The 26,516-nt window shown below is 42.3% G+C and overlaps 1 protein-coding gene across 2 annotated transcripts in view; it reads right to left on the bottom strand.

The window, feature by feature from the left end:
• Positions 1-26,516, bottom strand: part of LOC126263075 (hemicentin-2) — a 2,049,386-nt gene that overhangs the window by 1,124,491 nt on the left and 898,379 nt on the right. For both annotated transcript variants that reach the window (XM_049960064.1, XM_049960065.1), the window contains one exon: positions 12,294-12,373. The gene's annotated coding sequence lies outside the window, so the exon portion shown is untranslated. The remainder of the gene's footprint in view (positions 1-12,293; positions 12,374-26,516) is intronic.

Raw genomic sequence — 26,516 nt, forward strand, 5'->3', positions numbered from 1 at the left:
CGATTACGGGCAGCATGGGGTTCACTCCTAAGCCTCAGGACGTGCGCTAGCAGCGCATGTCGGGTGTTTCAAGCGTCAACTTCGCGTCTCAATATCTCGGGATGTAATGGAAATATTGCGATGCAATCAACGGCATTGTGTATGTGCTTTGTCATGCTATGGAATGCTGAAGAAAAAATATAGGAGGTCCATTTAAAAAAACATAAGTTTGTGTTAAAAAACACATATGCTTTCGTTTTAGAAAGTTTCCAAATATGTACATTCATGAGCCCCAGCCCTACATTGATACAGGTGAAAGTCGTTTTCCAATAGCTGTTATTGTTCCAGAGATATTTTGGATGGACAAGATAGCTGGGACACTCTGTATAACCATAAGAGTAATGTAGTATCCAGATTGGCTCTGAACAAATAAATGTAATATTACAGTATTTTCAAAGATTGAAAGTACAGGAATATATAAGCCAAAATGATCTACAAGTGAGAATTGGCACGGACTACTACGTTACATGGACGAACTGGTGAATTGATGAACAGGTCGAAAAGGGTAAGAGAAATATTAACAGGTTGTTGCTAAACTGATCAAACTAATATTCTTTACAAGAAGTTAATTCTGCATTTATAAGCAAATAAATTCATTCCAAGCAAATAAAGTCATGGTAACATATTGAGATAATGAACCCTGTAAATGATGCTGCATTAGTCCTACAAATTTTACATCTGTGCATAGAAGCTAGCAGGTTAGTAATTAGATTAGAAGTGCCATTTCGGTCTGTATTTTGTGTCACTATTGCAGAAGTTGGAGGACGTAGGTACAGCAGTGACCTGCTGCTTGCTTTTAGAGAGCTAAACATACAAGATGTTGCAGATAATGTGTTTTTCTATGTAACTTACAAAATAATAATTGAAGGTAATATCTATAGAGATAGGAAAACGTAAGAAACGTCACTCTTGCTGTGGAGTTATTAACTTTGTTCGTTTCGTTATTTTCTAGAGAGTTACGGCAAAGACATTTGATTCTTTAAACAGAATATTATACTTTACTATCAAATAGAGGATTTGTATAAGTGAACTATACACAAATTAATGTAAATCTTATTTCTGCCAATTTTACTTAAGAAGCTACATACGCTCCGGTCTATGCCACGTGCTGCACATAACTGGTTGTTTTAGGATCGATGTTATGGTGGCGGAATGTTCCTAAATGTACAGCTGTGGACGAGATGTAAATTTCCTGGTGTCACGCAACGAGAAGCAGCTTAGTCGGGCGTTTGGATTCATGTAGGGTTTGTTTACTCCACGTGAATATCCATGACAGGCCGAACCTAAACGCGCTTGAAGATCGGACGTAGCATGCAAAATTATACGCCATGGCAACAGTTTCAAAAATTTGTGGAGCAATTGGTCGTCGGTCTCTCCCAGGTCCAGTTCCCAAATCGCCAGTTAATTCGTACATTCCAATCACGTTATTCAACAGCGGTGCTAAAAGATCTTTCCACATTCCTATAAGCCCTGCTCACCTTGTCCAGGCAAATATTACTGTTTGGAACTACAATGCACACTGATGCTTGTGTACCAACCCTACGTCACCGGACCAGAACGGGCGCCTGACGGTAGGTCACGATGCTAACACTACTTAGAACTCAAATCAGCCAGCGCACGTCTGAACATCATTCTTAAAAAGTTGGTTATCTGGCTCAGGTAGCGAAAGTTTAACTTAACAACCCTGTACATTCCTTTGACTTATTTTGTAAGTCCCAAGCAAAACACTTTATCGGAAACTCCCTGTATCTCTGGTACTTCAGGAATACGTAAGTGGCAGTACACGTAGGGATACATCACACAATTATCAACGTCTCTTAACAGGGTTATTGACGGTAGTGTGTGTCGCGTGACAAACTACGTGTAATGGAGGAGACGACTGGCTCAAATGGCTGTGAGTACTATGGGACTTAACATCTGTGGTCATCAGTCCCCTAGAACTTAGAACTACTTAAACCTAAGTACCCTAAGGACATCACACACATCCATGCCCGAGGCAGGATTCGAACCTGCGACTGTATCGGTCACGCGGTTCCAGACTAAAGCGCCTAGAACCGCACGGCCACACCGACCGACGGAGACGATTACACGTACTGAAGCCACCTACTTTCCAGCTGTGATGGAGACGCAGCTGAAGTTTAAAAACAAATTTTTGCTCTTCTGCGATGGATCACCTGCATACCTGAAATTTCTGAGGCACCTAGTTGTGTTTTGCTTATGCATACAAACCTGTAATTCACTTGTCACAATCTCTGAATATTCTAAGGTTCGCTATCACGGAGTAAAAAGTATTAACTATTCATTTGCAGCTAATCTTTAGAAACAGAGCACAGGCTGAAATGAGGAACCGTTAAAAGTATCATCCGAGTATTCGTATCATCCAAGTATTGACGTGAAGTGGTTTACGCAACCATGGGAAGTCTGAAGCTGAAGAATGGAGTGTTAAGAACCCCTTCTACGGAACAGTGCATGGAGGCGAGAGAGTGCATTGGAATATGCCACGCGTTATACGAGGGCGAGTCAAAAAATAAGTCAGAAATGCAGGAATATGGCATACCTTTTTAAATTTCGTGCCTATACGTATAAAGATGGTGGCAGCGCATGTGGCGTGGAAAGCAGATGATACACATTAACCTGGGGCCGAAGGTTGATGATCTGCAGTCAGATCAAGACGTCATATGTGCTATGTGTGTGTACTCAGCTAGAACTACGCGATTTTTGTGAGCCGAGCGACTGTCCGCCGTGCGCGTCGATAGCGAAATTCGATCCGTATGTGGTTATAACCGCATTTCATGGAAATTAGTGTTCAGTTTGATACAGGAATTCAGAAAAGCACCAAAAAAGTTACAAACAAGAAGCGTCCTGACTGTCCTGGCTGTCCAGTGATATTACATTGTTCCTCCAGTTTGGCATATTTCGCTACCCTCAGAACACATGGGCCTTGCGGGTTGCAGCAGTTTAAGGAACCAAATACGCTTGTTAGATCCCGAGAGGTTACTCGTTAGATGCGAACGCTGCTACAAGAATTCAAAACTTCAAGCTTCAACAAACGCCTGTTCGAACGATGGGATAAGCGTTTACAAAGGTAGTATGTTGAAAACGAAAATGAATTTCAGGTTATGAAGCTTTCATGTGTGTGTCTCAATTTGCGACTGATACTCATCCTCACACATCATGATACGACGTTGTGAGTGACATTTCATCGCTGGCGCTAAGGACACTACCAAATCTCTTAATGCATATATTTCAATTATTTCTCCGACAGTCAACAAGTGCACCAAGAACAGTTTATACTAGCACGTTATTGTTGATAATATTCTGTCCACATAACTCAGTTGACTGGTCTTGCTATTAGCGCTGTGAGCCGGTTTTCTGGCTGCAGTTATAGTTATTTCATACTATCGGCTGCCTATAGTTGGTCTGAGGATTTTAATACTTTTCGCCATATTTGAATTTACCAGTGGGTTTTTCCTCAAGCTTGTATGGATTCGAGGCTTTCCTTGCTTTTAAATTCGGCAAGAGTTGCACTTGGCGACCAAATATGAGAAATCGTAAAGCACTATTACTGAAAGCACTCGATATAGCAAAGTCCGTAAATAAGAAACGTTGCGGGAAGAGATTGGTCACAGAAAAATGTAAACAATGTTGTGGAGGCTTCTTTCTATCTCGTCTCTAGAAAAGTTTGTAGCGTCACAAATCGATGATTTCTTTATGCTCCACGATTTTAAATGCAGTTTAATATGTAAACGTTATCGAAGCTTCTAGAGTTGTAACTCACAAGTTAATGTGCTAAAATGGTGTGGCATCACTGGCTACCCGTCGACAGAAAATATCTGCATCACTAGATTCCTCTTATTTTGCTTGGTTTTGGAGAACTGACATATTAGGCATCGATTTTAGATTAAAACAAGGCAGAGTCTTACAGATTTTGAATTGAAAAATTTGGAAATTTGTGGTAAGGTCTTATGGGATGAAACTGATGAGATCATCGGTCCCTAAGCTTACACACTAGCCTACTTAATCTAACTTAAACCAACCTACGCTAAGGACAACACACATACCCATGCCCGAGGGAGGACTTGAACCTGTCTTTCTTACGATGGCCTATGTCGGATCGCGACAAAGCTTCCGGTACTGGTGTCATCTACATAAATAGCATCTTCAGTTGGTATTAAAGGACTTTAGTTTACCAGACGAAGTGTTGAAGAAATTAGTGCCTCATGCTGTCAGACTTTCCAGGCTTTATCGATTGACGTATATATATAAAGAAACGGTCCCTTTTAGGACCATCAGTGCGCTCTCCTACAGACTAGCAAAACATCTGGCAGGGTTGTTAGCACCATATTGTAAACTCACATAAATTTGTAGAAATACTCAAGAAAATAAAAATAGACCGTACGACGTTATAGTTAGTGTGGACGTTGTCACTTTTTACGATGGTGCCAGTACAAGACACACTGGACATTGTGGCCTAACAGTTTCCAGCAGGAATCCGCATGTTGTACCGTCACATTTTAACGAAGACGTATTTCCTTTAACGCTACGAATATTATGAAATGGGGATGGCACAGCGTTAGGATCACCACTGTCTCTGGCAGTTGCGACTTGCTACATAGAGCTCTTTGAGGAGTAGGTTCTGATATCGCTGCGTTGCGTCCGTCTTGCTTCCTAAAGCATGTTGATGACATCTTCCTGATAAGGGCTCACGGTGAAGTTGCCTGCAGCATTCGTCGGTCACATGAATGGTGTCCATTGTAACATTTAATTTACTGTGGAGATGGAGGATGGTAACCTACCGTTCTTGGATGTATTAGTTGAGCGGAAGGCAAGAGGCCAGCTTTGTCATTCAGTGTACAGGAAGCAAGCACATAGTGATGAGTACTTGAATTCCCATAGTTTTCACCATTCGGTAACCAAGAAAGCAGTTCTGAACACGCTAGTACACAGAGGAAAGATTAGTTCTGACAACGGTCACCTACAGTCAGAAATATTGCATTTGAGACAGTTTGCAGAGAATGGTTACTGCCAGGGAGACATTAAAAACGCTCTCAGGTGCCACCGACGAAGGACGCCTTGTGAATCGCCTGCTTCAATGCCATACTGTCAGAAAATGAGCAGAAAGTTAGGACGTGTGCTGCAGAGCCATGGACTGAGGCCAGTGTTCCGGCCCGCCCGCAAGATACGTGATATGCTGCAGCCTGTCAAAAATGACGCTGCACCGTGTTAAAGACGACGTTGCTCTTCCTGTGCCCGGTGTGTGGGATGACCCTTGTGAATGAGGTACCATCCATGCAGGTCAAACTATTTGTACACCTGCAGAATGCTGTACCGAGCAGAAACAACATATTAAACAAAGCGAGCCTCGGCCATAGCTGAGCATATCTTGGAAAACGGACACCAAATACATTTTGAAAAGAGAAATGTCTTGGCTCATGGATCAACATATTGAGATTCCGTTGGAAAGAAGGCAGCAGAGATTGGAATAAACAGGAGCAATTTTAACAGGGCGTAGGGTTCTGCATTGGATATCGAAAGAAAGCAAATACTGATGCTTGACCATTGTAGGGAGGCGACAGTGGCAGATTCAGGTGTGACACCGACCTCTCGCGCCACTTGGTCCCTAGACAGGCCGGAGCTGCTAAGAGCTGCCCAATCGCCTTCCGTGCACGCGTCGTTTCGGCTCACCAGAAGATGCAGTCGTGCCTTTGAAAGTGGGAAACCTTATCAGCCTCGGCAGTCAGTGGCTTTTACTCCTGATGACGATGGCGGAGGTAGGCATCGAAAGCGTGATTATCTTATTCGAATTGATGCGGCTTAGATATTGACAAGGTTTTATTCATCGTCATCATTGACACATGACACACTCCGCTGGATGAAGGCCTCCTGGTGCAGTTTTAAGGTATACGTCTCCACTGAGTGCTCGTTCCTCCTTGTTCTTATTTCACGGCATTCAGTAAGGAACTACTTCATTCCATTCGCTTAACTGAATGACCCGTCTACCTCCATTCAATTTTCATTGCGGTCGTCCTCCAGTGTCACACATTTTCAATGAGTGTCGTGTGTCACAGACATTAGCATAAAATAAAACTAAGTTCGTTAATGTAATAGTTCAGCGGATTGGTACAAGAAACTGCAAAGAAGGTTAGTGGTAAAATTGGGGGCACGGTAGGCAGAGGAAAGTATAGAAAGCCTACCTTCACTGCTCAACACACCATGTGCTAGTAGTAATGGAATTGATAAATGAAGAGAAAGTTCATAACTGTAATTCGCGCTGTTTCAGAAGGATGTGCAGCATAACTTGCGAGCAGTCTAAATAAACGAAAGTTGAAGGAACTAGAAGATACAAGGATATTCACGCAGTATCTGTGTTTATTCAAACACGTGGCCCCATATAGCTTTCAGGGGGCAGTCTTCATTGTTTGTTATCGCTCATTGACCCATTGCATTGTGTAGGAATAGGATTTAAAACATTAAACAAAAAGGTAAGTGAGTAAACGCGAGAGTGCAGCAATGTTTTTTCGTGCAGTTTGTTTTCTCCTCTTTTCATCTCATGTGTAAAGGGGTAGAAATGTCAGAGCGTTGTTTATGCTAGTTCCAGCTCAGAAAAATCAGTTTGTTTGTCTTCAACAATCGCAAATGAGAGGGAACAGTGGAGTGATAATATATGCTATCAGCATTCACACAGCATTAAGCTCAGTCACCTGTTAACAAAACCATCCACCATGAAATTCTGTTGTTGGTAATTGTCACTGTAATATGTCCAAGCATATTAAAGGGAAGGAATCTCCTCTTTATCAAATAAAGACGGCATGTTAACTCGCCACGTGATGGTACTGCTTATACTGACAGAAAAGAGTCGCAGAGAGTATCCGGGAAAACGGGGCAGGTACAATATACACGCGTCCTGTCGTTGGAAATGCTACATTCCTTTGCGTGCACGAACGGCTTTCTATGTAATGTAAGATATCTCCAAAAACGCAAAATATAGAATGGAGAAAACGAATTTTATACCTCTTATAGCGACGAGGAATAAAAATTGTAAGTAGGCTGTTTAGGTTTTTTTATTGGTAACGCCACCTCTGTATGAAAATCACTGGCTGTGCTGTGTGCAGTATGTGGCTGCTTTGCATTGTTGTAACACTCGCCATTGTAGTGTTAGGCAGCTGGCTGTGAACAGCGCGTAGCGTTGCGCAGTTGGAGGTGAGCCGCCAGCAGTGGTGGATGTGGGGAGAGAGATGGCGGAGTTTTGTAATTTGTCATGAACTGCTATATATATTATGACTATTAAGGTAAATACAGTGTTTGTTCTCTATTAATATCTTTCATTTGCTAACTATCCCTATCAGTAGTTAGTGCCTTCCATAGTTTGAATCTTTTATTTAGCTGGCAGTAGTGGCGCTCGCTGTATTGCAGTAGTTCGAGTAACCAAGATTTTTGTGAGGTAAGCGATTTGTGAAACACATAGGTTAATGTTAGTCAGGGCCATTCTTTCGTAGGGATTTTTTGAAAGTCAGATTGCGTTGCGCTAAAAATATTGTGTGTCAGTTAAAGCACAGTCATGTTTAATTGTTCAAAGGGTACGTTTCAAAATCAGCTGTTGAAACCAATAATGCTACAGTTTTAGAATATGTTTCACATAGCTTTTCAGCCCTAGCCAATAGAAGTTTGTATTGCGCACAGTCCAACACGCCAATACACAGATTCAATAAACCTATACGTTGCAGTTAATTTGTGCAAACACATGTACGTCTATCATTCGCGTACAGGCAGAACCTACACTCATCAGACAACAGAGCGCCATTGCACTCCCCATTCATCTCTTTCACTACACCAGAGTAACCATGCTTGATGATGTCATGGTGTCAATGGTAGCCTGTTCAGAGGTACAAGTGATCTAAGTTCTGCTACAAGCAGACGATTCCATATGACACAAAAGGTGGGACATGTGCTTCGATTTCTGCCCTCTATGTTGTTCGGTCCGCCACAGCTGCTCGCACAATGCGTCAATTTTGATTTGCGCGTGTATTACGCTCAAGTCCAGAACATGGTCTACAGGTTTGGGAATATAATATAGACCACTGCTGAAAGCAGCGTCAACTCGCCGACACACTGCGCCCAGAGCACACACTGGAAGACCTACAGAGTGCCGTCTCATAGCTCGTGATCGTAAAAAACATACAGCAACGTGTCAGTACGCACATAGTATATCCTGATGCCACTGAACACACTATTTGAGGATGTTTCATTTTTATACAGTTGTATAGTTTTCTAGTTATACGTGAAGCAAATGTCAAAATTGACTGTGAGACCGTCTGATGTAGTGTAAAGTGAAATCACTCTAAGTAACAGACAGTGATATTAAGTATAGTACATGCCATGCGCGATACTGTGATTAACATCACGATCGTAACATATGGATTTATGCTAGCTCTAAAGCGGCAGTGATTTTACTGTGTCGCTGGGTCACACAACTGAACAAATAAATAACGTGCCATCTGTTTTTAGGGTACCGTATCTCAGTCGTTTGAAACGGAACACTTATACGTGCGCTTTTTCTTAAATCAAAGACTTTATACATTACTATAGTGACAGTAGTAGCGACCCTTATGACCCATCCGACTGTCACATTTGACAATTACTATGGCAGAATCCAGTAGGGATAACGAGACGTCTTTAGAAGATATTAGCGAACAACCAACTGCAAACCGCTAGGTTTCATTCTTGCAATCTGCATTCATGTGCAGCACCACGTTAAGAAAAGTAATGTACCGGGCAGGAAGTTTTCGTTACTTTTACTAGTCAAGGAAACGCCACATCTTCCGCAAAAGGGAACGACTTACATCAATACGGCCCTTACACTCAGGTAACAAAAGTCAGGGAATAACGATGTGCAACTATACAAATGGTGGTTCGGTAATATCACAAACACAAGATATAAATTAGCGATGATGTCATTTGTACTTAGGTGACTCATGTCAATAGGTGTTTGACATGATTGTAGCTGCAAGATGCGAATTAACAGACTCAGAACGAAGAATGGCAGTTGGAGCTAGATGCATGAGACACTGCATTTCGGAAATCGTTAGTGAATTTTATATTGCAAGATCTATAGTGTCAAGAGCGTGCCGAAATACCAAATTTCAGGCGTTACCTATCACCATGGACAATGGAGTGGCCGACGCCTTCACGTAACGACCGAGAGCATCAGCGTCTGCATACAGTTGTCAGTGCTGACAGACAAGCAGCACTGCGTGAAATAACCGCTAAAATCAATGTGGGACGTAGACGAATGTATCTGTTAGGATAGTGTAGCGAAATTTGGCGTCAAGGGGCTGTGGCGAGTGTCTCTGCTAACAGAACGACATAGTCTGCAGCGCCTCTCCTGGGCTCGTAACCAATTCGATTGGATCTTCAACGGCTGGAAAACCGTGGCCTTTTCAGTTGAGTCCCTATTTTAGTTGATAAGAACTGATGCAAGGTTTTGAGTGTGGCACAGACCCCACGGAGCCTTGGACCCAAATTCTCTACAAGGCCCTGTGCAAGCTGGTAGTGGCTGCATAATGGTATAGGCTGTGTTTGCATACAAGTGACTGGCCTTCTGATCAATCATTGATTGAAAATGGTTATGTTTGGCTACTTGGAGACCATCTGCAGCTATTTATAGACTTCACGTTCCCAAATACTGACGGAAGTTTTATCGACGACGATGTTTCATGTCACCGGGCCACAATTTACCGTGATCGGTTCGAGGAATTCTGGACAGTTCGAGCGAACGATTTGGTCAGCCAGATCGCTGGACATGAATTCTATCGATCATTCGTGGACATAACCGAGGGGTCAGTCCGTTCACAGTATCCTACACTGGCAACACTTTCGCAGCTATACACGGTTATAGACAGCACGGCTCAGTATTTCTGCAGGGGACTTCCACTCACTTGCTGAGCCCATTTCAGGTTTAGGTGATGCACTACACGTTGCAAAAGGAGGTCCGACACGATATTAGGAGGTATCCCATGACTTTTATCACTTCAGAATTTTATTAGATTCGAGGATTTTCTGTAGAGTAATGGGGATACCCCTCACAGAGAGAACGAAAAGCATCTTCAAGATGATCTGAAAATATTACGTACATGAATTCCATCACGAAAGACTTTGTGATTAAAGAATGTGCCGGGTAATACGTAGACTGACGACATACAAATTGAAGTTTAAAAAAAGTCGTATACATGGTGAACCGCAACTCTGGAAAACTTTCAGAGCTTGTTCAAGGATATCTTCTAAGGATTTTAGTGCAAGTGACTCTCACTCTACGGTGGATCCTTACAGCGTTATTGGATTTCGTTTGCTTTCAGGTCCCTGTTAGCTTTGTATTAGTATTGCACTGAAAATGGCGCACAACCGTGCAATGACGGATGGTATGCGCTGTGTGCCTGGTTTCCATTCGTTCACGATACCAGCTGTTGGCAACGGCAATGCCCTCTTTAACTCGTTGCCCACAAGTCTGCATTTAGTACTGCTCTGTTCAGTCTAGTGTTTTGTTTCCCAGCGGTATTAGTTGTGCGGTAACGGCGGTACACAGCAGTTCTACGGCAACGTTTACCGATGAAGAGTTGGCCGATATTCACCTCGAGTCTGTGTTCACTGAATGAATCGATGAGTGCTTGTTGACGCTATGCTGATCTGTCCTCGCACCAACGGCAACAGCATAGTACTATTTTTGCAAGTGAGTGTTGTTTCATTAATGTATTTCTTGTGTTACACGTTTTTGGTGGTTGCTTATTACAGACTACTTCGTTGTTTTGAAGATATTTTCACAGAAAGAAATGGGACTGCGTTAACAAACCGAATAAATCAGGATTATTTACTCTGTAACGAGCCGCCGGAGGTTGGATCCCTCACACCAAACTACGCAAAGGTACCCTGAACAATCTCTAAACTCTGTCAGTGCTTCATCCTGCAAATAACGATCCGTAACTTCAACTACTACCTCCTGCATCTTAGCAGGAAATTCTCAAACGACAGTTTAAATCTAAAAGTGCGGTATATCCGGTACAGTTAGCTATAGTGACACACTATGGGATCAAAAGTACCCGGACACCACCAAAATCATACTTTTTTCATATTACGTGCATTGTGCTGCCCCCTACTGCCCGGTACTTCATATCAGCGACCTCAGTAGTCATTACACATCGTGAGAGATCAGAATGGGGCACACCGCGGAACTCACAGTCTTCGAACGTGGTTAGGTGATTGGGTGTCACTTGTATCACACGTCTGTAGGAGGTGAGAAAACTTGGATTTCATGGTCGAGCGGCTGCCCATAAGCCACACATCACGCCGGTAAATGCCAAACGATGCCTCGCTTGGTGTAAGGAGCGTAAACTTGGACGAGTGAACAGTAGAAAAACGTTGTGTGGAGTGACGAATCCCGGTACACAATGTGGCGATCCGATGGCAAGGCGTGGGTATGGAGAATGTCCGGTGAACGTCATCTGCCAGCGTGTGAAGTGCCAACAGTGAAATTCGGATGCGGTGGTGTTACGGTATGATCGTGTTTTTCAAGGAGGGGGCTTCCACCCCTGGTTGTCTTGCGTGACACTATCACAGCATAGGCAAACATTGATGTTTTAAGCACCTTCTTGCTTCCCACGGCTGACGAGTAGTTCGGGGATGGCGATTGCATCTTTCAACACGATCGAGCGCCTGTTCATAATTCACGGCCTGTGGCAGAATGGTTACACGAGAACAACATCCCTGGCCTGCACAAATTCCTGACCTGAATCCTACAGAACACCTTTGGGATGCTCTGGAACGCCGACTTCGTGCCAAGCCTCACCGACCGACATCGATAACTCTCCTCAGTGCACCACTGCGTGAAGGATGGGGTGCCATTCCCCAAGAGCCTTCCAGCACCTGATTGAACGTACGCCTACGAGGGTGGAAGCTGTCATCAAGGCTAAGGGTGGACGCACGGTATGCCTGCAAGAATGGAAGCTGCCGTCGAGGCTGAGGGTGGGCCAACACCATATTGAATTCCAGCACTACCGATGGAGGGCGCCACAAAATTGTAATTCATCTTCAGCCAGGTGTCCGGATACTTTTGATCACATAGTGTGTCATGAAGCACGATCAATACAGCTGTCCAGCTCTCAGTGAACGCAAGTGTGGCAGTTCATTTGTTTTAAAAAGTTTTTCTCAATGCCTCTTAAAAGTGTACTTATACTCGGCATCTACTATTACTCTTCTTTTTTTACCTTGCTTTCGTGAACGAGGAACGACTCAGCTCTCCCAGAAACGGCGTCAAGTCAACATGCGGGCCCTCTGCTCACCGTATCTGAAACAGAAGTTGCATATTATCAGAAAAGCGCTAGAAGTAACATCCTACATCTCAGAGAACATCAATAAAATGTTTCACTACAGACACACTGACAATGACATTTGGTTTCTTTGTTGGTACCAGAAATATAATTCTGTTTCATATTAAACTTGCAACGCTGAACTACTTTCGGCATGTAAATTAATGTTGACTAGTTTGATAAACTAAGTAATAGAACCCAGTACGTTCTTATGGACTGCGACAGTTCAGCAGACAGGGCTATCGTCAAGGATTTCCCCGGTAAGTGTTACGGGACTGCTCCTGTTCTCCATATGCAGAAATTATCTAAAATACAGGCTGAACAGCAATTTAGGACCATTTTGTAATGATGCTGTAGTCGATGGAAAGTGTCGTCGTTGAGTAACTACAGAACGACTGGGATAGAATTTCTGTTAAGTGTGATGAATGGCCAGTACAACGTCGAGAATGTGTCATTCCGAAAGACAAAGCTCAGCAAGTTGTTTAGGTAACAGCTGTGACATAAAACTTGTCACTCACAATGCGATTGTAGAGCACAACACAAACCTTAGCTCCGTTACCTTTTAGTAGCAAAAACGTTCTCCAGCCATGACATATAGGAAGCGTCACCATATGTGTTTTACAACGTTTACCCAAGTTTTCTCTGTTTACATGACTGCAGAACGAAAACTACGAAAATCAATAGAATCCTGTTTCACTTATTAATGGAAAAGTGCATAGCATCACATTACCCTCCGAAAATTATGATATGTGATTACAATTGAACTGAATTCTCTTACTGTTCTAGACACGTCACATGTGTGTCGAAACGGGGTATTTGGAACATACTATGCAGGCCATGCATACAACCACGAAACACTTCGAATCAAATTGCATCTCTTGCCCATAGCAAGTGATGTCATGTTCTATTCGTGTATCAGTAATCTATCAAACAAGTAGTAGTTTCTCATGGTGTAGCACGAAAATTCTGTAAATTTGGTCGATGTATTGAGATTCCGTTCGTTGCAGTCACAGAAGGATATGATTTTGTTTGTATCTAAACGATGGGGATGGAACTTAAATTTAACAGTCTCAGAGAATAATGTCTTCCCCGTGTGAGTGTGGTTTCTCAATTAGATCAGTAGAATATATAATCATCACACCGAAGCTTTAAGTTTCTGTCCATCAAATGCGTAGGCTTGGTTCATGAAGAATGGTAACGAAGAGTTGTTCTACGATATTAATATTCACTAAAATGGAAGGGGAGAAGTATGGAGGGGGAGAAAAATTACCCGTACGATAAATTATGGCAATCTGTGAGGGCATTATAACCAAAACTGCAAAACGTTCAACAATTATAATTAATATCAGAGAGCCGAAGAGGACTGGCAGGATTTTATCTACATCTACATTTATTCTCTGCAAACCGGCTTATAGTCTGGATGAGGTGAGAACCATAACATAATCACAGCCATTAATAAAAAGAAAGCACCAGATCATGAAACCATAGGAGAATTAATACGTAAAATTTTTGTGTAGCATATGAAGAAAAAGAAATAAGCAATATTATACAATTATAAATGTGTATGATCAACAAAGTGAACACTACGTTACTTGCTACGTTTAATAGACAAATGACTGTGCGAAGTCCTAGTAGTACATATCAGGGAACGATACAATTAAAACTATATTAATGCATGTTCACCTTAGATTACGATGTTCAATACGTCGGTCACAACATACTATTAAAATTGGTTACTGGTTTCAACTCTTCAGCCTTTACATCTAATGATTTAGTGGCGACACACAAGCACGTAGTCATACTTGTACATGAACTGGACATATGTTTCGACGCAAGTTTCAAATCAGGCACGATCTCTTTGGTATCCTGCAATACTAACCCGTGGCCGTTTAGGTCGTTTAATACATTCACACTGCTATTTTTGTGTCATTTCTCACCTGTTACGACTGTGAGCGGTTCATGAAAATTTTATGCAATGAAACATTTTAATTTTTGACGCTATGAAATACACTGATATTGTTGTTTACTTCTTGAAGTTGTCATTAGAATTATAGTCTCCCCTTTGTAACCGGATTTTCGTCTCGATTTGAGGAGAAGGGTAACGAAGGTCTTTTTCTACCATTTCCTTGTACAATAATTGAAGGTAATATTGTAGGTGTCCGCTGCTGAAGTACGAGTGAAGTGGTGAAACTTATTTCGACTATATGGCATTTTAGATTATGGACAGTCAAGGAAAAAATCGGTATGGTAGTAGTAGAAACCTTTTTCCTCTTTTCCAGGAATGAAATGAACTGCATTGGATAAATTAGAATTTTTATTGGGTTTTTATGTAGGGTGATCAGGAACAGTCTGAAAAGTTTGCAAGGGTGTTGCCGGGTAGGTTGTGGTGACAAATAATTGTTAGGAAAAAAAATTAGATACGTTGCGCCATTTCTGATTGAATCAACACTGAAGTTATCCAATCAGGTCGTTACGTGCGCAAGCTCAAGCAGCCTGGCAGACACAATTAGTGTCTGTTGTTATCACAGCGTAGAAAATAGCTCAGGAGATAGTACAGCCGTTGGCTCAGGTTCCATCCTTGCTAGCGTCCCATATCGAATTTTTGTATCACTCTCTTGTTCAGTTTTAGGAGATCAAACGAGAAACACGTTTGGCAATACCGCCTCTGGCAGCTTGAGTGCGCAAAGACCTCCTTGGTTTACTTCAATGCTAAGTGAATCGGAAGCATTGCAATGTACCAATTTTTTTTCTTAACGTTTATTTCTCATCACAATATAATCTGCAGCACACTTACAAGCTTTCCATATTACTTCTGACCACACTGTACAGCACTGTCGCGCGTTGTATTATGCCTGGGACAGGTGAGCTGCAACTAGACGCCACCAGGCGTCGCGGGCCAGAGCAGCGCCAGACGGTGTCGGGGTCAAGTGAGGCGAAGCCCCGACCACCCTGCCGCCTACGGGGCACTTGGCAGGCTGCGGCTCATCCACGCTGCGGCGCCCCGCTGTGATTTCATCGCCTACGGCCATCTGGCCGACACTCCTGGCGACGAGCCACGATCTCAACACTGCCTTCTTGTATCCCGTTTACGGTGTCTTGGGACCACTTGAACGTCGACTATTTCTCTTTTATTATCAATTGCACTGATCAGATTGAATTATAATGGTCGTCATTAAAACTGCTACACCAATAGTAAATAACGAAATTGTGCTTATTAGGTGTATACAGTGTAGCAGGAGGATTATATGATATCGTTTGTAGGCGTTTTCGGGGTATACAAGTTGCGATATATAATAGACAACTCCAACTCAGCTGCGCAACAAGTTGAACTGAGTTTTGATCACAGGTTGATCCAACTTTGTGCCAGTGTTCACCAATCGCAGTCGCTGGCGAGCGGCGGCGTGCAAGATTGACAGTCTGTGGTCAGATGTTTTCAATAAGTGACAGAAGGTCCTGGTCATGGGAATAGTAGACCAAATTTTGTATCGATTTAGCCAGGACAGCACACACAACATGCGATCTTACATAATCTGGTTGAAAGATAACGGATATAGAGCACAATCTCCGGGCTTAACAGCTGTTGTCCAAATTACCAGCTCCGAAGCAGAGGTGTTCACGATGTGTACCCATTGGCCCACCATACTATAAAGCCAGGCGCTGCGCTCATATGATTAATTTAGCCTGGCAACGTTGATTCTCTTCGGAGCCTACACATACACAGATATTTCCGTCGTGACGTATGCAGTACCAGGACTCGTCTGGAAAGACGATGTGGGGCCATTCTTGAGTACAATGTTATCGCAGGGCATACCACTGTCAGTCTGCCCCTTGGGTACTTGTCTTGTTCCGAGGAAGTGCACATTCTGACATGAAAACCTTGACTTTGCTGTTCGATCTTGCTGAGAGATCTTTCCATTCTATCGGGAACTATATATGTGTGGCCATGATACCCTGAACGGCGTCCATTACAGGACTCGTATTCCAATTCGTTTTCTAAACGAAACCCTGTGAGAAATGATGTTTTGAGGAATGTCCGATTCCAAATATCCATTGCTTGTAGTTCCCTTTACACCATCTGCTCGGAAATTTGTTTATGTGGACCAGCATTCACTGACACTAGTGCTGCTTCTTGACCTTGAAACTGACTGCAAGAGACATGGAGTGACACTCTTCTCCTAGACCTGTCTCTTAGTGTATTTTTAGGATCAAGTTTATTTCGCCAAGTTGCATCGCTCGAGGTACTACGCCATTCCTTGTAGACACGTTGAAGTGTTAGCGTTGATACACCCTGAAGTCAGGCAAATTCATTCCCGTTGTTGTCGTGGTCTCCGTCAAACTCGGTAACTCCCTTCTGACTTTCGAGCTTTCTTACGACGCTGGCTGTATACTGCCAACTCGCACATACACAAAGCACTTTACTGTCACGAACGGTGTGGGGAGATGGACGGCAGGTCTCATGGCTACCTAGTACTAGTTCCACAGCATTTACAGCTCTCCATAGCTATCTATCACTATACTCTTTTAAGAGGATGACTAACATTTTTTTTTCCGGTGAGCTTACATTTCATACACAAATTTAATTCTATAAAGGGTATTGTAAGCGTTTTGTTTTATTACATTCGTTGTCTATGTAAACTGGTTTACTATTCTTAAAATTTCGCACATGTCCTTGTTGTAATGATAACCTAAACAATGCAACCGATGTGCTTATGCAGACACTATTCGATAAAAAGGGCTGCCAAATCCGTCTGAAACTCTATATTTAACATTTACGTAAAATAATCAGAAAACGTAAAACTCGATTCTAAATAAGCGCCCTGTGAAATTCTGTATTGTGTGATGCAGTAAACAGCACTACAGTGCGTCACGTCGCAGCGCTTGTCTCACAGTTCCAGCACACAAAACCAACAATAAAAATTCTACATAAAATTACAAATCGAATATTGAAAGAAAAATGTCCAAAATCCCTTTATTAATATGCCCTGTTATTTTATGTAAACAAACTAAAAAATAAACTCGGCCCTAACAGGCCGTCCGCATCTCGTGGTCGTGCGGTAGCGTTCTCGCTTCCCACGCCCGGGTTCCCGGGTTCGATTCCCGGCGGGGTCAGGGATTTTCTCTGCCTCGTGATGACTGGGTGTTGTGTGCTGTCCTTAGGTTAGTTAGGTTTAAGTAGTTCTAAGTTCTATGGGACTGATGACCATAGATGTTAAGTCCCATAGTGCTCAGAGCCTAACAGGCCACGAAGGCCCAACGGAACCGACCGGTCGCCGTGTCATCCTCAACCCTCAAGCATCGCTAGATGTGTATACGGAGTAGCTCCTCATTTTGCCTCACAAGGGCTGAGTGCACCCAGCTGGCCAACATCGTTCAACAGACCGGATGGTTACCCATCCATGTGGTAGTCCAGCCCGACAGCGCTTAATGTCGATGATCTGACGAGAACAGGTAGTACCACCGCGGCAATTCCGTTATGTAAACAAATTGACATAATAAAATCCCGAACACTAATGACACACACACGCATCTGGAACACTGCACTATAAGAGTAGCATTGACGAAGTAAATAAAATCGGGACTAAACTTAACTGAACGTGATAATAATTTTCAATCGCATAGCTTAACTGTAAATGATCTTATCGTTTCCTGATTGTAATATTAAAATAGCTGTAATAAATTTTCATGACTTAAGATGTGGAATGGTAACTGGAGACTGTTAGAAAGTGCTGAAAATTAAAATACAGCACCACAGAAAACAAGCAAAAGAAAAGCGTTGCCAAATGCAATACAAGGAAAACCAAGTATGCTATGCACATGATGCCTTATTTTTTGCGCAGCTGCGATGCAGGGACACACAAAATATAAAATTAAAATTTAGTAAGGAGACAGATTAAGAAACTCGACTTACTTCATGACTGAAAAGAGACTAGCATTCAAAACTGTATTGTGAGCCTCATTCCCTAAAAACTACAACCATCTTTACATAAATCACTTCTTATAAAAAATATGACTCTGCTATGATATCAATTAACGAAATAGTATAGGAGTGGTGAATCTGTAACTCTGAGTCCAAGCTATGTGAGGAGATAATTTCGTTTAATCACTTTTCGACTGTCAAACTAACTGACCGGAACCAATATAGAAAAACAATGCTAAAAATCTGTCTTTCAAAACTCATGATAAGTTACACATGAACAAGCAATGCAGCCACAATATTACATGCATGTCTTCACACTTTTAAAATCAGTCTTTACACAATAATTTCCAAAAGAGCCATTTCCTCTGCGTTTGCATCTGTGTTCTGCTAGTTATTCGGTGACCACTCAGCAGCATGACCAACACTTTACCTTGCTCTCTCACTCACTTCTCAGAATACTACACTGGCAACAACAATGCTACTGACAACTAAAGACCACATTTCTTCTACACAGAACGTCTGTGGTGTAACATATCGACTATTGAAGATTTGCGTTTGAAAAATATCCAATGTACAAATATGATGTACGTCACATCGAACAAAAAGAGACCTGACATCGCTTTCAATGACTACCAAAAATAAGCTAGAAAGCTTTGAGTGTGGGGCAGTATTCGTGTCTGGAGAATCCGTGAGGTGACTACGGATGAGCTCAGCCCAACCATCACGTCCCAAGGAAGCGCGAGGTGGCGCCATGAAACTGAAGGAGTCTACAGTTAGCGCCAACTGAGCAATGGTGAACACACAAGCTAGGCGAGCTGTGAGTCGCTGAACATCTAAGCGACTACCCGCAAAACCCGGCAGCCACCGTGAAAGTGTTGCATCCGGGGTGCGAGGGACAACTCGGTGGTCCACTACATCTGTTGTGCGGAATTTACAAAAGCAGATATTAAGTGAGCTGGTACTGCTTTCTATGGGAATGAACGGGAGTGTTTCATCGATGCAGAAAGACAGGCACTGGCATGCTGTACGCCAATCTGTATTTATGTTGTCTCTTGTTGTTAAACGCCCTGCTTCTTAATGCTTCCTCTGCCCGGACTCGTGCAAGTGGCGGCTCCTATCAAACTCCCTACAGTTGCATTACTGTACTGAACTATGTTTTAGTGAACAGCTTTGTATTGAGTCTCACTGATTGCGCACCTTTCGTGCGGTACACTGGTTGCTTTTTAGTACTGTTAAAAGTAAATGGAGTGATTTTCTTACATTATAAACGCATATTTGTCTTAATTAACCCTTCTAATTGAAAAGCAAGTTGGTTCACCACCTTCGTCTTCTTCTTTTCACAGCTTAGTGCAATTGATCTATTCGGAACTCAGTACTATTTGTTAACTGACTTATGGCATTCTTTCATTTGGGTTTGTATTGTGTGGCGATCTTTGGAGTCTTCAACGAATTATCCTTCATTGGTGATCACAGTCATGTAGAACTTTACGAAAGAAATTCCCGCCATTTTACTGTAAATTACTGTTCGTTTATTTCACACAATCATGATTTTGGCTTTGTAACCATTCTCATTACTGTTCTTAAACTTCACGTAATCATTACCTTGGCTTTATAGCCATTCTCAATGAGAATGACTATGAAGCCAAAATCAGCATTCTTTGAAATAAACAGCAATTTATAGTCAATAGCGAGAATTTCTTTCAAAAAGTTTGATATCCGTGTCTCTTCCATTCGTTGTAGGTGTTTGTTTCACCTTTATTTATCTTCATCCATTTCGTCTTTTAGTGCAAAAATATTCAGTGGTCATGAATAATGTTTTCTTTACAGCAACCTTTTACTGCTCGTAAAAATTTCATTTCAACCGCCTGAACATGAGTAGAGCCTTTTCCCTTTATAATTCATGTTTCGCCATACAGTAAAACTGGTAAAGCCATCACCGTACAGAAATTCACGTTGTGTAATTTATGTTCCACTTATAGTACCACATACATTCTGCTATCTCCGTAATTTAATACCTATACCCTCATGTTTGTTTACATCAATATAGCTTCCTAGGTAACTGAAGCGGTGAACATGTTCCAAAATTTGATAATAAATAGAATTTTTTTTATAATATACTTTACTATACTCTATACTCCTCGGCTCTACAGCCCTTGAAGAGCCTTCGCCTGCATCACAATATCCTGCCATTCTATTCGATCCATTGCTTTCCGTCTCTATCCTCTGACACCTGCTTTCTCATGTCTTCTTCAACTCCATCCACCCATCTCTTCTCATTTACAGTCATGGTCCACGTTTCGGCACCATACATAACAATTGGTCTTATAATTGTTTAGTAAATGAGGATTTTGGATTTTCGTGATAGCAGCGAACTCCTAAGCATGGGTAATGCTGCAAAGTAGCATCTGTTACCTGCTGCTACTCTGGCTTTCACCTCACTGCGAATGTCATTTGTCTCAGTGGTAGTCCACTACTAGGACCCAATTGCTTTGGTTTTATTTTCGGCTACCTTAAAATTGCAATCCTTTCCAATCAAGTTTAAAACATGGATTGATTTTTGTATTTTGTTTTTAGAATTTGCTATTACTCGTAATTCTATCTCGTCAGCATGTAACAGTATACTAAAATATTTAGTCTTGTTTATATGAATTACTTTCAACATTGAAACAATTATGAAAAATCCGCCTCTATTGCACAAACTACCTGGTGTTTACCTAGATTTCAGCGTGGGTAACCACGCCTTCTTCAGAACAAATATAATACAGCTTGCCTAAATAGTTCTTACTTTCAGCATTCTTTTTTCCAAATAGTTTAATTTTGGGGGAAACCACTGCTGAATTTATCCATATTTGAGAAAGAAATCGTTTCCAGCTGTGTAAGAATCTTTATTTATAGGAAAACGAACGATGTCGTGATATTAGATCACATTCTCAGCCGTACATCTGCTTAAGATACAAGAGATACAGTCGACATTATGATCCTAAAACGGACACCAATCCTAATAATTAAGCCATATGACAACCAATTTGAAGATATTCATGTCGTTAAAACTTTAGACCCATGAGATGGGTCGGAGGGGAACTCTATTTTCTCTCGATAAAATGGAGTTACACAACAAGCAGGGCGTCACCGATAAAATTCTCGAGTTGAAAAAAACTGACAAGCTAAAATCACATTAACCTACAATGGAAAGCAAAAAAAGAAAAAGTGCCAGCTAGTAGCTTTGATTGTCAGACAGTTAAAAACTCACATCATATCTTGAGGCGGTGGACACCTACCCTCCAACCGCCTCGCCACACCGGGCCACGCTGCTGGTTAACGTACTCACGTGTCTCACAGTAGAGACCACTAGCGCCACCACACACAGAAGCAGGGAGTCACAAACATGTCCAAATATCATAGGAACACTGCAGTACAAACTATAAACTGTTGTACCAAAAAAAAATGTATAAAAATTAGAAGAGACGCAAAAGCCAAGATGAATAACCAGTCACTAAAAAAACCATGACACCATGTCCTTGAAATGCAATCAAAGTTTGGTAGTATATTGTAATGCCCTAACTCCACCTGGATATTAAGGGAATGTTGGGGTACTGTTGTTTATGACTTTCTACACAAATGATAAGGAGGGATGGACTACAGAGTGGTGCATCAACTGTCGTCGTAGGAAAGCTGGAAATGAGCAGAAATTATTCGCGAACAAGATAATCACAGTAAACAGAAGATTTACTTCCCTTGTCTGCGATCGCAGACTCATTACAAATAACGCAGCAAGAAACAGAGTCCATCTATCAGAGTTAACATGGATGCGATTTTCTGCTGTGCAGCACAAACAATGGTGTCACATTCGCGATTAGACGGCAACTGTGTAGCGTCACGTGGCGATGTGGTTCCGAGTGCAAGTAGGCTGCCGTTGGCTGTCCTATATTGCGGCAGCAGATGCCGCTCGAAGTACAGAGCTGCTGTAGCCACGGCCCAGTGGACGTGCTCCATTGGGTCTGCCGCATACCACACGACCGCTATCGTCAAACGGAAACTTGCTATTCTGTTACCAACCTTGTTACACTGTGCGCTGGCACTGATATGTGATGCCGCATATACTTTTAAACTTCACATAATTGCAATCTCTTGAAGAACGTTTAAGGTCCACCCCTTATCCTCTCTTCGCGAGAGTTTTATATAATTAGCTACTCCTGTTACCGAAAGGCCAAAATTACGAAAGTGGTTCCTCAAAGTACACAAGCTGAATGCTAAACAATCTGCTATTCTGCTCCACATACCTGGCAGGACATTTGTCGTAAAAGATGCGTACTTTTCACAAGTAGCTTTCTTTATACGCAAGTCTTTGGCCGATATTCCAATGAATAAGTGACTCGCCTTTATCTTATTTGCCCTAAGCTTTGTGCCTCCTTTTTGTGAAACTGTTCCAAAGCACAGTATCCTACGGTAACCAATGAACTCGTCTTCCACTCGTCCAGACTCTGTAGTGTGATTTCATCTCCACTTGACCACCGGCTGCTCCTAGCGATTTTGTTTCACATTATATCCTTATTAGTATCAATTATGTAATTGAAGGCGTGACCATTGATACATGTGGTGTGCAGAATAGGCTGAAATTCTCGATCGTGCAAGAGTACACTGTGATAGCGATATAACATTGTTATAAAAGCTGCAGTCTGCTACCCAAGGTGGTGACTAGAGCTGTGGTGTGTAACGGCAGCTGTCACTGTAGCCTTTCTATAAACATATTCAGTCCTTGTACCCTGTAAGGAAGTTTTAAAATCTAAGTAAGGTAGTCATTCCCCCACACTGTGTTCTACGGTTAACTGTATCTTTACATGTACATCATTCATATCATCAACAAAATCGCAGCTTTCCTCCTTAGACTCGCTGGACAGTAAAAGTAGGTCATCAACACATTACATGCACCACACTACAATAGCTGGCAAGTAAAGAACCAATGTCAGTTTAAGATTTAGTCAAAAATACATTAGCTACGCAATAACACAACGGAGAGCACATGGCCAACCAATGCTTGTGAACATAAATACGATCTCAAAAACTTCAATTATTGTAACTAACCACTGCGGTGAGGAGCATGAGGACATCGTCAATCTCATCGACAGCCTGTCCACTGTACTGCCTCAATTTAAGGTCAGACATGCCCTGTCATAGCGAGCCAAGGCCTAGGGGTAATGCCTTTGACTAGTAAGCAGAACGCCATGGGTCTCGATTGGAACCTCATCACTGCTTAAATTTTGAATAAAAAGGCCTTTCCAAAAGAGGGCGGAGGAGCGGAAGAGGTTCAGGGAACTCTCCTGTCCAAACAGTGCAAAACTGCTCGTAAACGCCGGAAGTACCAGCAATGATCAACAGCATGAGGATGCGGAATGCAATGGAAACCTCTGCATTAAAAACACATCACGTGTATGCACAGGGTAAGAGGCCTGTAATTGAAAAAGTGTCATTATGCTTTCTCCGTTGGCAAAAGCTTACTGACGAGTTCCCAATTCGTATATCCGGCTGGGGACTGCCATGGGGAACTGACCATGAGAGAAAGATTGAATAATCAATGAAAGGGTGACGTTCTACGAGTCGGGGCGTGGAATGTTAGAAGGTTGAAGGTGGTAGGGAAGCTATTAAACCTGAAAAGGGAAGTGGTAAGGCTCACTCTTGATATAGTGGGGTTCAGTGAAGTGAAAAAGAAAGAAGACCAGGATATCTGGTCGACGAGTACAGGTAATATCAACAGGAGCAGAAAAGGTACAATTGGAGTAGGATTCGTATGAATACGGAGGTAGGGCAGAGGGTTACTGTAAACAGTTCGGAGAAAGGGTTCTCCTCATCAGACTCGACAGCAGACCCACGCCGACCACAAGTTCAGGTATACATGCGAACGTCGCAAGCAGAAGAGGAAGAGAGAGACAAGGTATACGAGGATATAGAGCCAGTAGTTCACTGTGCAAAGGGAGACGAAAATATAATAGTCATGGATTGGAATGCTGATGTAGGGGAGGGAGTAAACAGAAAGGAGTACAGGAGAATATGGGAATCGTAGTAGGGATGAGAAAGCAGAAAAAATGACTGACTTCTCATATATACGAGGGCTATCCACAAAGTACATTACGTTTTCGTTTGTGTCCGTTAGGGGCAGGGCTAGCGCGGCTATCTTGATGTCATGGCATTCCGCCGCTCAGTCGGCATCCTGCCGTGCTAGTGAGAGGTTCGTGTTGTACTCCATTGAGTTACTGTGACAGTTTGAAATGTCAGCGTTAATTGAAAATGCCGCGAAGTGTGAAGTGCGTGCTGTAATAAGGTTTCTGACTGCAAAAAACTGTACACCGATAGAAATCTATCGGCAGCTTTGTGAAGTGTATGGGGACAACATAATCACTGAAGGTGGAGTGCGTCAATGGGTCATAAAATTTAAAAATGGCCGAACTAACGTTCACGACGAAGAGCGAAGTGGAAGACTCAGTGACTGCCGAACTTGTCGAAAAAGTCGATGCCGCGGTCCGTGAAAACCGTAATTTCACAATAACGGAATTCTCCATGAGTTTTCCACAAATTTCACGAAGTTTGTTGCACGAAATCGTTACCGAAAAGCTTGGTTACCACAAGTTTTGTGCAAGATGGGTACCAAAAATCTTGACGAGATTCGCAAAAATCAGCGAATGGCTGCAGCGTTAACGTTTTTGGACGCTTACGAGAAAGATTGCGAATCATTACTCGATCGCATCGTTACTGGTGACGAAACATGGGTTAAGCATGTGAACTGCGAGACAAAATTGCAGTCAATGCAGTGGGGCCACACGAATTCCCCCCAAAAACCCAAGAAATGCATGCAGACAATGTCGGTAAGGAAGGTGATGGCGACTGTCTTTTGGGACAGAAAAGGTGTGATTTTTGTGGATTTCCTGGAAAGAGGCACTACAATAAACTCTCAAAGGTATTGCCAAACTCTGCACAACCTCAGAAGAGCAATACAAAACAAGCGCAGGGGAAAGTTGGGCTCAAAGATCTTGCTGATTCACGACAACGCCCGGCCCACACGGCAAATGCCACTCGTGAAGTTCTCGAATCTTTTAAGTGAGAGTTGTTTCCTCATCCGCCGTACAGTCCCGACCTGGCACCGAGCGACTTCCACTTATTCCCAGCAATGAATAAGTGGTTGGCTATGCAGCGTTTTGATGACGACGCACAGCTTCAAGAAGAGGTAACCACGTGGTTGAAGGCGCAGGCGGCCGAATTTTACGACGAAGGAATTTCCAAGCTCGTCCATCGCTACGATAAGTGCCTTAATTTAAATGGCAACTATGTAGAAAAGAAGTATTTAAGTGTGCTTTCATCTGTATATAATAAAAAAATACCAATACTTTATTTATTTTTAATTCCAAAACGTAATGTACTTTGTGGATAGCCCTCGTATTTCAGCTAGTAACAGCGAATATGTTCAAGAATCGCAAGAGGAGGAGGTAAACTTGGAAACGACTGGGAGATTCCAGTTGGATTATATCATAATCAGACAGAGATTCGGAGATCAGATATTAGATTGTAAGGCGTACCCAGGAGCAGATATTCAGATCACAACTTATTAATAATGAAGTCTGAAGTTTAAGAGCCTAGCCATGAAGAATCAGTGCGCAAGGAATGAGATACAGAAGAACAGATGAATGAAGACATACGCTTGGGCTTTCCTGAGACAGTGGATACTGCGATAGTGAATATCTCAATAGGCACTTCAGTTGAATAGCAATGGACATTCTTAATAGGGAAAACACAGAAGTAGGAAAGAGGAACATACGTACAAGGAAGGTAACGGCCCAGAAACCATGGGTACCACAAGAAATACTTCAGTTGATCGACGAAAGAAGGAAGTATAGGCAAGCTAAGGCGAAATGGCAGCATGAAAAGTGTAAAGAAATCGAAAAAGAAGTGATTATCGGAGGGTCTGACTCAGCATATAGAAAAGTCAAAACAGTCTTCGGTACATTAAAAGCAAGGGTGGTAATATTAAGAGTGAAATGGTAATTTCACTCTTAAATGCAAAGGAGAGAGCTGATAGTTGGAAAGAGTACATAGAACGCCTACATGAGAAGGAAGACTTGTTGATGACGTGATATAATAAGAGAAAGGTGTCGATATAGAAGAGATGGGGGATCCAGTACTAGAATTTAAAAGAACTCTGGAATATTTATGAGTCT

This window comes from Schistocerca nitens, chromosome 6 (genome assembly GCF_023898315.1).
Source record: "Schistocerca nitens isolate TAMUIC-IGC-003100 chromosome 6, iqSchNite1.1, whole genome shotgun sequence".
NCBI lineage: Eukaryota > Metazoa > Arthropoda > Insecta > Orthoptera > Acrididae > Schistocerca > Schistocerca nitens.